Source organism: Heliangelus exortis, chromosome 25 (assembly GCF_036169615.1).
Source record: "Heliangelus exortis chromosome 25, bHelExo1.hap1, whole genome shotgun sequence".
Lineage (NCBI taxonomy): Eukaryota > Metazoa > Chordata > Aves > Apodiformes > Trochilidae > Heliangelus > Heliangelus exortis.
Genome location: NC_092446.1, coordinates 211175 through 223981, shown reverse-complemented (window position 1 = coordinate 223981; position 12807 = coordinate 211175). Strand labels below are relative to the sequence as shown.

General features: G+C 44.5%; 2 long non-coding RNA genes across 3 annotated transcripts in view; both read left to right on the top strand.

Annotated features, from left to right (window-relative positions):
- LOC139807542 (uncharacterized) overlaps positions 1-12807 on the top strand; it is a 290208-nt gene that overhangs the window by 95462 nt on the left and 181939 nt on the right. The window contains exons 2-3 of one of the 2 annotated variants that reach the window (XR_011730602.1): positions 935-1170; positions 1422-1518. This is a non-coding gene — a long non-coding RNA (uncharacterized lncRNA). Of the gene's footprint in view, positions 1-934; positions 1171-1421; positions 1519-12807 lie in introns of those variants that run through there. The other variant, XR_011730601.1, reaches the window with a different exon arrangement.
- The window catches only part of LOC139807543 (uncharacterized), a 189151-nt gene continuing 178793 nt past the window's right edge, over positions 2450-12807 (top strand). The window contains exon 1 of the long non-coding RNA XR_011730603.1: positions 2450-2942. This is a non-coding gene — a long non-coding RNA (uncharacterized lncRNA). The remainder of the gene's footprint in view (positions 2943-12807) is intronic.

Below are 12807 nucleotides of genomic sequence, written 5' to 3'. Positions count from 1 at the left end.
CATCCCAGACCACTGATGTGGTTTTCTTTGTTGACCATGGCTTCAGGTGCCCAGCCCTCTGACAAATAAGAGGAACCAGGTGTGGGGAAGACCTGGGCAGGGAGGGGGAAAGTTGAGAGTGGCAGGGAGGGATTTGGAAGGCAGGGTAGGTGAGAGGGCTATCCAGGAGCAGCCCCCTTTGGTCAGGTGAAGGGACCAGGTTAGATTCCAACACGATGTGAACATGGGTAGGGCAGCTCCAGCCTTTGTGTGGGGCGGTGTGTAGTTTCTGCTGTTTGTCTTTGTTGTCTTAAAGCTTCCTATGGCCTTGCTGTCCTCGTTGGGCTCACCTTTGGCACCATCCCTAGGCTCTGAAACACCTTATCAACACATTCAGCGATGGGTTGTCTTGCATAACAGATTCACAACATGGAACAGTCTTGTGTATTGTAGCGTTCTCTTCTGACATGTTCTTCCTAACTGCATAAGCATCTCTAATTGTGGATTTTCTTAGACTGGGACTTGTTCCCTGTATTCTTAGGTCTTGAATCCAGAGGTTTTGGTCCCTCCAAAACCTCCACGTGCCCTCCAAACCTCATTTTGATACCCCGCAAAGATGGCAGGCAGATGGGCGAGGGGCCAAGGTAAAGGAGCGAGCGGGAGTCAGACATCACAGTGGGCTGCCTGTTGTTTGAGGCAGTATCTTGGCATGTGCTTTTCCTTGACTTTTGCAAGTGCCACAGAAAGCCATGCATTGAGATGCGGTCAGAGAAGGCAAGATGGTTGTGGGCTGGCTCATCCAGAGATTTTACGTCGACTCGGTTAAGTGTTTCCCTTTGTTTTTGCAGGCGCTGCGCCTTTGAAGCCGGAAGAGCGCTGGGGGTGAGATGGGATGGTAACGAGGAGGCTCAATCTCACAAGCAGAACAGTAATTTTGTGTTTCCTGGTATTTCAGGTGCCAGAAGCGATGGTGGTCATAACGTGTGTGTAAGGAGAAGGTGAGCAGGGCAAGACAGGGGTTATGAGGAACTTGTGGAAGAGGTTGGTGTTTAGCTGACGTCCTATTTCTGGTGGCACTGCCATTTGTTACTGTATATCATGAGGAGGAACTTGGTGGTTTTGGGAAGATTCCCATCAGCCGATGCGGGTTACTTTTCTGGCTGGTGCTTCAGAGCCCCAGCCGTTTGAAAGGTAAGTGAAAGGGACAGTGGTTGGGGAGGGTCTGTGTAGGTGGGTCAAGGTTAGGAACTGCAGGGTCGGGTTTTAAAGTTACTGTAGGGGAGTGGGCTGTCCAGGAGCGGTCCCCTTTGGGTGGTTGTTGGGAGCCTGTATGATGCTAGCAAGTTCCTGGAATTGAATGAGCATTGGAGGTGAGGGGGTAGTGCAGCGATCGTGGACCTAGTGTCTTCTCTCAAGCAAAACAAGAGTTTTATGCCTTTTAGGTGCCCTGAATGATGACGCCGGCAGCGTCCCACTCTGAAAAGCGTGGGTGAGTCGGGACCCCAGAAGTCTCTTCTGCGAATCTGGATCATTTGGAAGAGAATGGGGCTGGTTGATGTTGGATTTATTGCTGGATATTCTGGTTAGGTGTTTTGGTGTGGTTATGTGTGTGTGGGTTTTTTTGTTTGTTTGTTTGGTTTGGTTTTGCTTTTGTGGTTCTTTTTTTTTTTTTTTTTTTTCATTTCAGGTGGTGAAGGGGAACCTTACAAGTTGAGGATTATCCTGGGCGCTCCTGGTTTTTTTTCCCGGCTAACCATGGCTTTCGAGTGCCAGTTCGCTGAAAGATAAGTTGAGGGACCAGTGCTATAGAGTTGTGGAAGGGGTTTTGAAGTTAGTGCAGGGGAGAGGGGAGTCTGGGAGAAGGCTCCTTTGGTCAGGTGAAGGAAGCGGGTTAATTTCTAATGCGATGCCAGTGTGGGCAGGGCAGCTCCAGCCTTGGTGTGTGATGGTGTGTTGTTTGTGTTGTATGTCTTTGTCTTAGAGCTTCCTCAGGTCTTGATGTCCTCTTGGAGCAAGTCCTGCATCTTGGGCAACATCCCTAGAAGGCCTTTACTCATCAGCACAGTACTAGTCAGTAGCATCTTTTTCTTGCATGACAAATTTGAAGCATAGATATGTCTTTCCTCTGGGAAGCTTCCTGATGGTCATCTTCAGAAACATCATCACCACCTGCATCAGCATCATTTCTGGTCGTGGATTTTCCCAGAGTGGGACGTTGTTCCCCGCATCCTTGCGTTCTCCAGTCTTGAAGCCCTGGGTCTTTGGCATCCCTTGCTTCAACCCCTCGTTTTATAGTTGTATCGCCGTAGGTCTTCTTGCCAAACAGTTTTGGATGCCGGAGATGATATTCTTCTTGCTCGGTGTTTTCTCGATGTTGAGTCTCGATGCCAGTGTGGTTTGTAGGGCTGTGTCTCAAGTTGGTCCGAGTCTTTGGTTCGGAGTTGTAGGGTCAGGGCAGCATCTTTTTCTTTCATGACAAGTTTAACGTATGGGTTATCCTTGCATCTGGGAAGTTTCTTGATGGTAGTCTTCTGAAACACTTTTCCATACTTCATCAGCATTTCCAGTCATGGATTTTCCCAGAGTAGCACTTGTTCTCTGCATCCTTAGGTCTTGAAGCCCGGGTTGGTGCGTATCTGTTGCTTCAGGCCCTCGCTTTCCAGCTGCGTCACTGTAGGTCTTCTTGCCCAACAGTCTTGGATCCCAGAGATACTCTTCTTACTCAGTGTTCTGTTGAGATCAAGTCTCATGATTTGCAGGGCTGTGTCTTGAATTGGTCTGAGTGTTTGGCTTGGAGCTGCTCATCCCAGAGTTATAGGTTAGGGGTTTTTCAGAAGAGCCCTAAAGGACTAGTCCAGCACTGTTGAGCAGTATTCCAGGTACTTGTGTCATACTGCTTTTCAGATCCCGTGTGACAAGAATGTACATGAAAGAGCTGGAAGAGAGAAGAGCGCCATCCAAAGGTTAGTCAGCGTTTGGTGTTGGAGTGAAGGTCCCTCTCTCCTAATGCTACCTGACCGCATTGTGGTTTGTTTGTCCTTTCAAAGGTGAGAGCAGCCAACGAAACAGAATATCTGTTCCGAGGTGGCTTCGGCAAGGTGACCAAAGGCTGATGTGCTGAAGGAGCAGTTATTTCTCAGGTGTTTTATTGCCATTGAAGGCATTGGCATTGCCTGTTTTTTCTGTTTTCCAGGTGTTCTCTGAATCTACTTTTGGCACCTCACAAGGATGGCAGGCAGATGGGTGAGAGGCTGAGGTAAAGGAGCAGGAGGTGGAGGTCACAGTGGGCTGCCTGTTGTTGGAGGCACTACCTCAGCATGTGCCTTTTGCTTTGACTTTTGCAGGTGCCACAAGCATCCTTGTAGGGACAAAGACACACATTTAGGAGCGGTTGGAGAAGGTGAGATGGTGGTGGGCTGGGTCAGCCATGTATTTTACATCAAGTCGCTTAAATGTTTCCTTTTGTTTTTGCAGATGCTTTTTGTGTCACCTTTGGAACAGGATGGGCGTTGAAGTTGAGTTGAGTTGGTAGCGAGGGGTTCACGGGGCTGGTGGCTTCTGATCAGCAGAACAGAAACACTTTCTCTTGGTGTTTCAGGTGCCCCAAGCAATGGTGGCGATAGTGTTCAACTCTGGAATGAGGAAGGTGCGTGGTATACCATGGGGCCTCCTTGAGGAGGTGAGTGCAGCGGAAGTAGCGTGTGTTGGCTTAGGTGGGACTTGTGCCAGCACTGTTTGTGATCTGTGGGTTGTGTTTTTTCCTTTTTTATGTATAGGGGATGAAGAGGAACTGTGCAACTGGAAGCACATCCCAGTCAAACAATGTGGTTTTCATTACTGACCATGGCTTTGTGCTGCTATCGCTCTTGAAGATAAGTTGAGGGCCCAGGGGTGGGTGGGGAGGGGCTGAGCAGAGGAGTCGAGGTTGGGAATCGCAGATGGTGTTTTGAAGTTAGTGTAGGGGAGAGGGTTGTCTGGGAGCAGCCCCCTTTGGGTGGGTGAAGAGAGCAGGTTACTTTCCAGTATGATTCCAGCATGGGCAGGGCAGCTCCAGCCTCGGTGTGTGGGGTTGTGGGTTTTATGTTGTGTGTTTTGTGTTGTCAGTCTTTGTTGTCTTAGAGCTTCCTCAGGCCTTGATGGTTCTTTGTGTCCTCACAGAGCAAGTCCCGCATCTTGGGCATCCTCCCTGAAAAGCCTTTCCTGATCAGCACGGCGCTAGTCAGCAGCGTGTTATTCCACACGACGAGTCTAAATTGCAGATCGGTCTCTTGACTTGGCAGTTTCTTGATGGTCATCTTCTGCAATGTCATTCTCAATTGCGTTGTCATCTGATCTCTGTCCACCCAGTTTCCCCGGGGGGGACTCATTCCCCGCATCCTTGCGTCCTCAGGTCTTGAAGGCGGCTTCTCGGGCACCCGTCGCTTCATTCCCTCGCTTTGCAGACGCATCGGTGTAAGTCTTATTGCCCAAAAGTCTTGGATTCTAGAGTCCCTCACAGGACAAGTAATATTGAACATCACCCCCGTGGTATTGAACACATTTAGTCATCATCATCATAGTGCCATCTGGATCCTTCTTTTCTTGCATCTTGCAAATTTCTTGATAGGCATCTTTTGTAATCTTCTTTATGAACGAATGAGTATCTCTGGTCATGAATTTTCCACATTTGCAACCTTGTCTCTGCACCCTTAGGTCTTGAGGCTAGTCTTCTTGCACATCTGATATGTTATTTTGAAGAGTAATTATTGTAACAGGAAGTGTTCTATGACACTTGATGTCACCATGGGGCCTCCTTGCCTCACCCTTGCATCCCTGTAGGTCTTCTTGGCCAACTTCTTGGAGCCCAGAGTAATTCTTGTTGAGAATTTTCTCTTACTGTTTAATCTTGTAGTTTGCAGCAGTGTGTCTTGGGTTGGTCTGCGTGTGTGTGTTTGGCCTGGAGGTGCTCTGCTCAGAGTGTAGAGTTGGGGATATTGAAGAGCCATAAGGGTTTCTGGTGATGTTTGTGCCTTGAGTTTTTAGGCCACAATTTTACAGTGATCTTAGGTGGAGCAGCCATAGTCAGGCTGGGTGGGCAGTTGCTTTGATGGTGTTTGAAGGTGATGGGACCCTCATGAGAGGGTTTTTCCTGTGCAGTGCAGGAGATCGACCCTCTCTGTAGTTAACGGTTGTATGTGTATGGGTTTAAAGTTTTGGGGCTGTGTTTATTAATGGCATGAGGGTAGTAATACTCTAGATGGGGTTCCTAATTGGGATGGAGGTGTCTGGAATTGTCTGTCCATTGTTCAGCATTCCAGTGACTTGTGTAACACTTTCTTTCAGATGCAAAGGACAAATATGCGCTTGTAAGAAGAAATGAGGGAGCAGAGTGCAGTCAGGTCAGTCAGTGTGTAGTGCTGGAGGGATTGTGCTTCGGGTAGCTACCTGATTACAGTGTGTGTTTAACTCATTTTGAAGGTAGAAGCAGTAAGCAAAGTGGGATAGTCACTGAAGGTGACTGGGGTGAGGTGAGTGATGACTAGTGGGACCAAAGAGCAGTTATTTTTTGGGTGTGTTGTTGAAGTTAGAAGCATCAGTTGATGTTTATAGGTTCTATTGTAGTCACCATGTGACAATAAGAAAATTGCGGAGGCTGGATATGCAAATTGGCAAGGTAAAAGGAGTAAGAGATGGGAATTGTTGCAGGCAGGGTGCTGTTTGAGGCAGCATCTTGGTACATTCCTTTTGTTTTTTGCAAATATTGTAAGCAGGCTCACTGGGACAAAGCTGCTCACTGTAGCAAGTATTCCAAGGTAAGGTCAGTGTCAAAGAGCAGAGAATAATGTGGCTACTCAGTGAAGCAGTTACTATTTTGCATGAACTTTGTAAGCCACTTTTGGGACTGGATGAGCATTTGAGGTGAGCTGGGTTAGTAGTGAGGATGAACATGGAGCTGGTGCCTTCCTTCAAGTATACCTGTCATTTTGTCTCTTGGTGTAGCTTGGGTTCTACAAACAATGACAGATGTGGTATCTGGCATCGAATGGGTACAGAGCAGGTGAGGGGAAGCCCATGGTGCTAATCACAGAATTACCTCTTTTTTTTTTTTTTTTTTTTTTTTTTTTATGAAGACGAGCCTGGTGATTGCAGAAATATACCAGTTACCTGATGTGCCTTTTCTTGAGGAAGGAATCTGATCCCTGGCCTGCTGCAAGCTAAGCTGGGAGACCAGGAACAACTGCCCTTCAGCACGAATATTGATAGAAGATGGGAAGAGAGAGAAACAGAAATGCCTCTCATTCAAAGATGTTGCATTTTGGAAACTCCCCATCAGAGCAGATCCCAAAAGAATCTGTGGAAGTCACCAGCAACAAGACTCTTTCCTCCTTCAAAAAAAAGGAGAAAGTTGTTCTCAAGATGGAAGCACAGCACATCTTTCTCAAGTTGATGGTGTTTCTGGCTTTGTGGTTCACAATTGCAGCAGCTGAGGTGATGAAAATGCATTCCTCTGCACGTTTTGGTACATCCAGATGTATTAACAAAGCAGAGAGTCCTTTTGTGTAAGTTTATATACTGAAGCAGTGGGGATTTGTTTGACTCCTGCAGTTTTACCCTCCCTTCTCTCCATCATCTGTGGAAGATTGGATAATGCCGGCACAAGGCCTTGGTCTGAACTAGGCCGTGAGCAAGACTAGGCCGTGAGCAAGACTAGGCCGTGAGCAAGACTAGGCCGTGAGCAAGACTAGGCCGTGAGCAAGACTAGGCCGTGAGCAAGACTAGGCCGTGAGCAAGACTGAAGAAGTGCTGACTGACAGAAAGACTGTTAACAATAGACCGTCGACAAAAAGTGCTGATGTGTGCTGACTTCAGCAGTTTTATGTCGCAAGAAAGAAGAAATCAGGATGCTATGGTCAGCAAGAGCAGGAACATGTATCAAGTTTGAAACTGCAAGAGGTGGGGTTGACATTGAATAGGTAGCCTATAGTGAGCTCAGCTTTTGTAATATGTATTAGCTAATTAAGTTAACAACTAATTGGATAAGGACAAGTGTGCATATATTAATTTAACAAGTATAAATAACAGTCTGTTGCTCTAATAAAATTGGACTTGACTGATCACATTGATCGTGTGTCAATCCCCTTCTTGCGACAATCATCCTTCAAAAATTAAAGCCAAAGAGTTACCACAGATTTTTTTGTATCATAAATGTAACAAAAACAGTTGTATAAGGTACAAACTGCATTGTTTAGATGCTAACAGCCCCATAATGCTTTAGATCTCATATGTTACCTAGTTTAGTTAATTATCTATTCTAAATCTTTGAACAGAGAGACAGCTGGGTGCTGCAGGTATCTTTTGCTGGTGTTTTGATGGAGTGCTCTGAAGTACTTTGTTTCTGTCTCCCTCTAAATGGGGTATTTCCCTGGGGGTTTGGTAGGATCTCCTTTGGGCAGCTCTCCCTCCCGGTTGTGTAACACACAAAAAATTCCTGGTCAAATTATCCCTGTGTTTGAGATAGAAAATGTAATGGTATCAGTTAAGAGTTGTACAAGTTACATGAATGCAGAAAGGAAGTGAAATACTTGCCTATAGAAGTATTTAAATAGGATATGTATAAACATGTGGACACCTCATGAGCAGATGGTGAATTTATTTTTTTACTTTCAGGCATCATTTTTTACTTTCAGCTTTGCTGTCTAAGCAGGATGCAGGGCCGCTACTGCTGCAGCGTGTGTGTAGGTGTTTCTTCTGATACAAGTAGAGGCAGCCATACAGGGTTCTCTACCCCAGCAGTGGAATAAGGAAGGATGGAAGCTTTTCCTGCCCCCAGCAAGAGCGTTGCTTTGATGTTACGAGTGTAATGACAAATCCTGCCTAATAGTCTTCCTAGATGTGTTTTAAGCACTGGAGTTACAGTGGGGAGGGGTAAAGGGCTGTGAGGGCTGTCAGGGTGTCTGGTAGAGGTGAGGGGGGAGTGTGGGACCAGGAGGGACAGGGGATATTTTGCTCCAGGGAGTCTGTGTGAGTGTATCAAAGCTGATGTATAGGTCAAAGCAGATATTAGATGTGTAAATGGGTATTTAAATGCTCACTTTCGGTCCTCCATCAACAAGGTAAGTGGGGCTTAATGGATAAGAGGTAATGGGGAAATTCTGATTGGACATAAGAAGTTCATTTTTCACCATGTGGACAGTAAAAGATGGGAATGGTCTCCCAGGAGAAGCGGTAGATTCCCCCACGTTGTAGAAAGTGTTAAGGCATTGAATCCATAGCTTTACGTAGAGGGATGGACCAGATACTCTTTGTGGGCCCCCTCCAACAGGAGTGATTAAATGAATCTATGAAGTAAGAGGAAATTGACAGGTTTTGGCGAAAATCAGAGGATCTGCCAGAGGGCGTGTTTCTACGCTCAGGGGCCATTGGGGGTTCTTAAATTTTTAACTTTCAGTTTGTCCGATTGCCGGAGACTCGTTTGTAGTTTTTCGCTGAAAAGATGGCCGACTTCCGGTAACAAGATGGCCTACTTCCGGTGACTCATTTGTAGTTTTTCGCTCAAAAGATGGCCGACTTCCGGTAAAAAGATGGCCGACTTCCGGAGACTCATTTGTAGTTTTCCGGTAACAAGATGGCCGACTTACGGAGACTCGTTTGTAGTGTTTCACTGAAAAGATGGCCGACTTCCGGTAACAAGATGGCCGACTTCCGGAGACTCATTTGTAGTTTTTCACTGAAAAGATGGCCGACTTCCGGTAACAAGATGGCCGACTTCCGGAGACTCATTTGTAGTTTTTCACTGAAAAGATGGCCGACTTCCGGTAACAAGATGGCCGACTTCCGGAGACTCATTTGTAGTTTTTCACTGAAAAGATGGCCGACTTCCGGTAACAAAATGGCCGACTTCCGGAGACTCGTTTGTAGTTTTTCGCTGAAAAGATGGCCGACTTCCGGTAACAAGATGGCCTACTTCCGGTGACTCATTTGTAGTTTTTCGCTCAAAAGATGGCCGACTTCCGGTAAAAAGATGGCCGACTTCCGGAGACTCATTTGTAGTTTTCCGGTAACAAGATGGCCGACTTACGGAGACTCGTTTGTAGTGTTTCACTGAAAAGATGGCCGACTTCCGGTAACAAGATGGCCGACTTCCGGTAACAAGATGGCCGTTTTCCGGAGACTCATTTGTAGTTTTTCACTGAAAAGATGGCCGACTTCCGGTAACAAGATGGCCGACTTCCGGAGACTCATTTGTAGTTTTTCACTGAAAAGATGGCCGACTTCCGGTAACAAAATGGCCGACTTCCGGAGACTCGTTTGTAGTTTTTCGCTGAAAAGATGGCCGACTTCCGGTAACAAGATGGCCGTTTTCCGGAGACTCATTTGTAGTTTTTCCGCTAAAAAGCTGGCCGACTTCCGGTAACAAAATGGCCGACTTCCGGGGTCTCATTTGTAGATTTTCTCTAAAAAGATGCCTGACTGCCGGTCAGTGGTTTTGTATCTTCTTATATTCAGTGCGTGGCAGTGTGTATTGGGGTGTTCAATTCGTAGCAGTCATCGGATTGTTTCGTTTTTGGCGACAGCGCATCTGACACTTAGGACCAATCGTAACCCTGTTATGTGAGGTAACAAGGGAAAAGTGTGAGTTTGCAGAAGTGAACAGCAGGATGATTTGGAATTAGTAGAAGAGGCTTTACAAAAGGTTTTGGATTTATGATCCTCACGAATAAGAAGAGATCTCGAACAAATCTGTAAACGGGTTACACAGAACTTGGAGCCCAGGGGAGAAAATTACCAGAAGCAGAAAACAACTCCACTTTGAGAGTTATTAGTGTTATAAATGACTAGGACTCAATATTCTGTTAATAGTTTAATTAATAAAATTGCAATAAGCAAAACAGCGCTGGGTGCGTGGGGAGTCTCTGCTTTACTCGCACACATGCTGTAAAGATTAATCTTTTGTCTTACATTCCATACCTTAATATTCATAACTATTCTAATACATATTCATGACTGTTCTAGGAACAGGCTGGATTATGTTTATTAGTTCTTGGAAGAGGCGGCCTTCAAAGGCGCATGCCCACTTTATCTCTGAGGGTCTTTTTGACCCCCATCTGGTGGTCGTTGGATGAAGTCAGTGTCTGCCTCAGTTTCCCCTCTCATTACCCTTCGATTCTGCACATGAGCTCCTTCTCTCTTTCCTGTGCAACTCTCTGCAGTCAGCAGTAAAACCACCTTAAATTGCAACGCTATGTGGTGAGCAGCCAAATCAGCTTAGATTAGCACAACAGGATGTACATTGTAGTGTTTTCAGGGTACAGAAACTGTGGATGTCTTGTTTCTTGTTCCCTTAAGCTTTGTAGTTACACAAAGAACAGTTATATTTCATTTTAACGAATTCCTACGTTTGCATATTTCACAATGGTGAAGACATATATTATTAGTACTCTCAAAGTTGGGTTAGCAAACACTTTATAATTATTTAACATGAATTCACAAATTCACAATTCACAAATGTATTTTTGCAATACATATTGCAAAAACTGAGCTCACTATAGGCTACCTATTCAATGTCAACCCCACCTCTTGCAGTTTCAAAATTGATACAGGTTCCTGCTCTTGCTGACCATATCTTCTTTCTTGCAACATAAACTGCTGAAGTTAGCACACATCAGCACTTTTGTCAACGGTCTATTGTTAACAGTCTTTCTGACAGTCAGCACTTCTTCAGTCTTGCTCACGGCCTAGTTCAAACCAAGATCCAAGACCTTGTGCAGGTATTATCCAATCTTCCACATTTCCCCCGTTTTCTTTAAGAGCAACATAAGCATGTATTCCTAAGCGATTAACAACATTTTCTATCATGCGTTGAATACATTGTAGCAAACATGGCAATAATAAAAGAAGAATCAACAATACAATGCCAACATAGCAAAGTGTCCTAAGCAATGATGACAACCACCCTGTAATACCGAATCCTGATAACCAGCTTGTAAAAGCATCTCCAAACATACTTGTTTGCTGTTGAATTAAGCCAGTATGTTCTTTTAGATAGGAAAGAGATGCATGAATACTTTCACTATGATTGGACAAACTCATACAACACATTCCTGCTAAATCTTGACATCCATGACCCTGTGCTAACAATAAAAAATCTTTGGCAGCACGATTTTGCAAAACAGCATGACGTAAGCTAGTTTGATCCTGTAATAATTCACCTAAGATTTTTGTAGTAACGTCAGCTTGCTTTTCTGTCCAGCATGCTAAGCTAGTTAATTCCCGTAAAGCATTGATCTAAATACAATTGCTCCGGTGCCTCAATACGTTCAAGTGCTCGATCAAAAGACGTAGCTCCTGCAAAATATGTAAATGTACGGATAGGGTTTAAATTATCAAATAATATAGCACAATCATTACATATCCAATAACTCAAGTTATGACGTTGGACCTTGCAGACTTCTTGACACATGCCACAATAAAAACGAATTTTTGCAAAACAATAAACACTATCACAATATGGACAAGGTGAATTTTGTGGACCATTAGTAATTAAATCCTTTAATACTTCATAGATTCGATGGAATTTAATAGAAGTCAAAGGATCAGACCGATAAAATGTTGGTATCTGGGAAAGTAATTCTTTTGGTAACTGATCAATCTTGGGTTGAAATATGAGCTGTACTTTGTGGAGCACTCGAGGACTGTCGTCTTCAAACCATAACAATAATCTACGTCGATGTTCATTCTGTTGTTCTTCATTCATCTTGTTTAGATGACTCAACTATTGGTTGAATCCACCTGCTAGGAATCCAACGTGGACCATCACCTGTGGATACACAAAAATAACCTCTCCCTATAAATAACACATCCACTGGTCCTTTCCACTCTCCTGTTTGTGGATCCCTGTATAAGACTCTCATGTTAACAGATCGAACAGAGGTACCATTTTGATGTTTCATGATTGGTGGAATAGTTTCGTTACCAAAAATACATAAATGGTTTAAAACAAACAACACCATATTTAGTCGTTCGACAGGAGTTCCCTCTTTATGTTTATGTTGATCTGTTATTTCCTTGCCCTTAGATCATGCAACAGTTAATTTTTCATGTTATCTTAATCAATTGTTTTTGGTTGTGAATTGACTCTGAATGATCAGGTAAATTCATGCAAATACGCTCCATCAAAGTCTTCACAAACATAACCTAAAAGCTAATAATAAAAAGTCAGTGGCAGCACGATACTATAAAACTGCATGTCTGACACTATCAACATCTTTATGCATCTGTGTTAAAATACCAGAAGTTAAGTTCATCTACTTAGCAGTGCAACAGAATAGCACAATCAACAATCAACACATAAACAAGGGATCCCATAATCAACATATAAACGATCACATGAATTACAACATTAACAAGAACCTATTATCAATACTATATGAAAAGCACATTTCACACTGCAGTGGAAGGACTTAAATACCTTTTTATTATGAGGAAGGTCTGGTGTCCACTGGTGCATAGAACCAAGAGGGTAGAGGAGGCTTATCCGACAAAAATTGGTTGGGGGGCCCCAAAAGCGTCCCCAGACCCCTCCCGGGTCACGGCACAGTGGAGTCCTGGTTTCCTTCATGGTTGCCAAATTGAGGCCCAAAAAGGCCTAATAAAATTGTTTAGAGACAGAGTTCCAAGCCTTTAAACAACAAAGGCACACTTTTTTTTTTTTTTTTTTTTTTTCTGCTGTGGTGTCTGCAGCAGGGCTCATTTTCTGAGCAATAGCAGTGTCTGTGGGAGTAGAAACAGCAGCTGCAGCTGTAGTAGACACACTGGCGATGTTCACCGGCCATATCTGAGTTGTGCCCT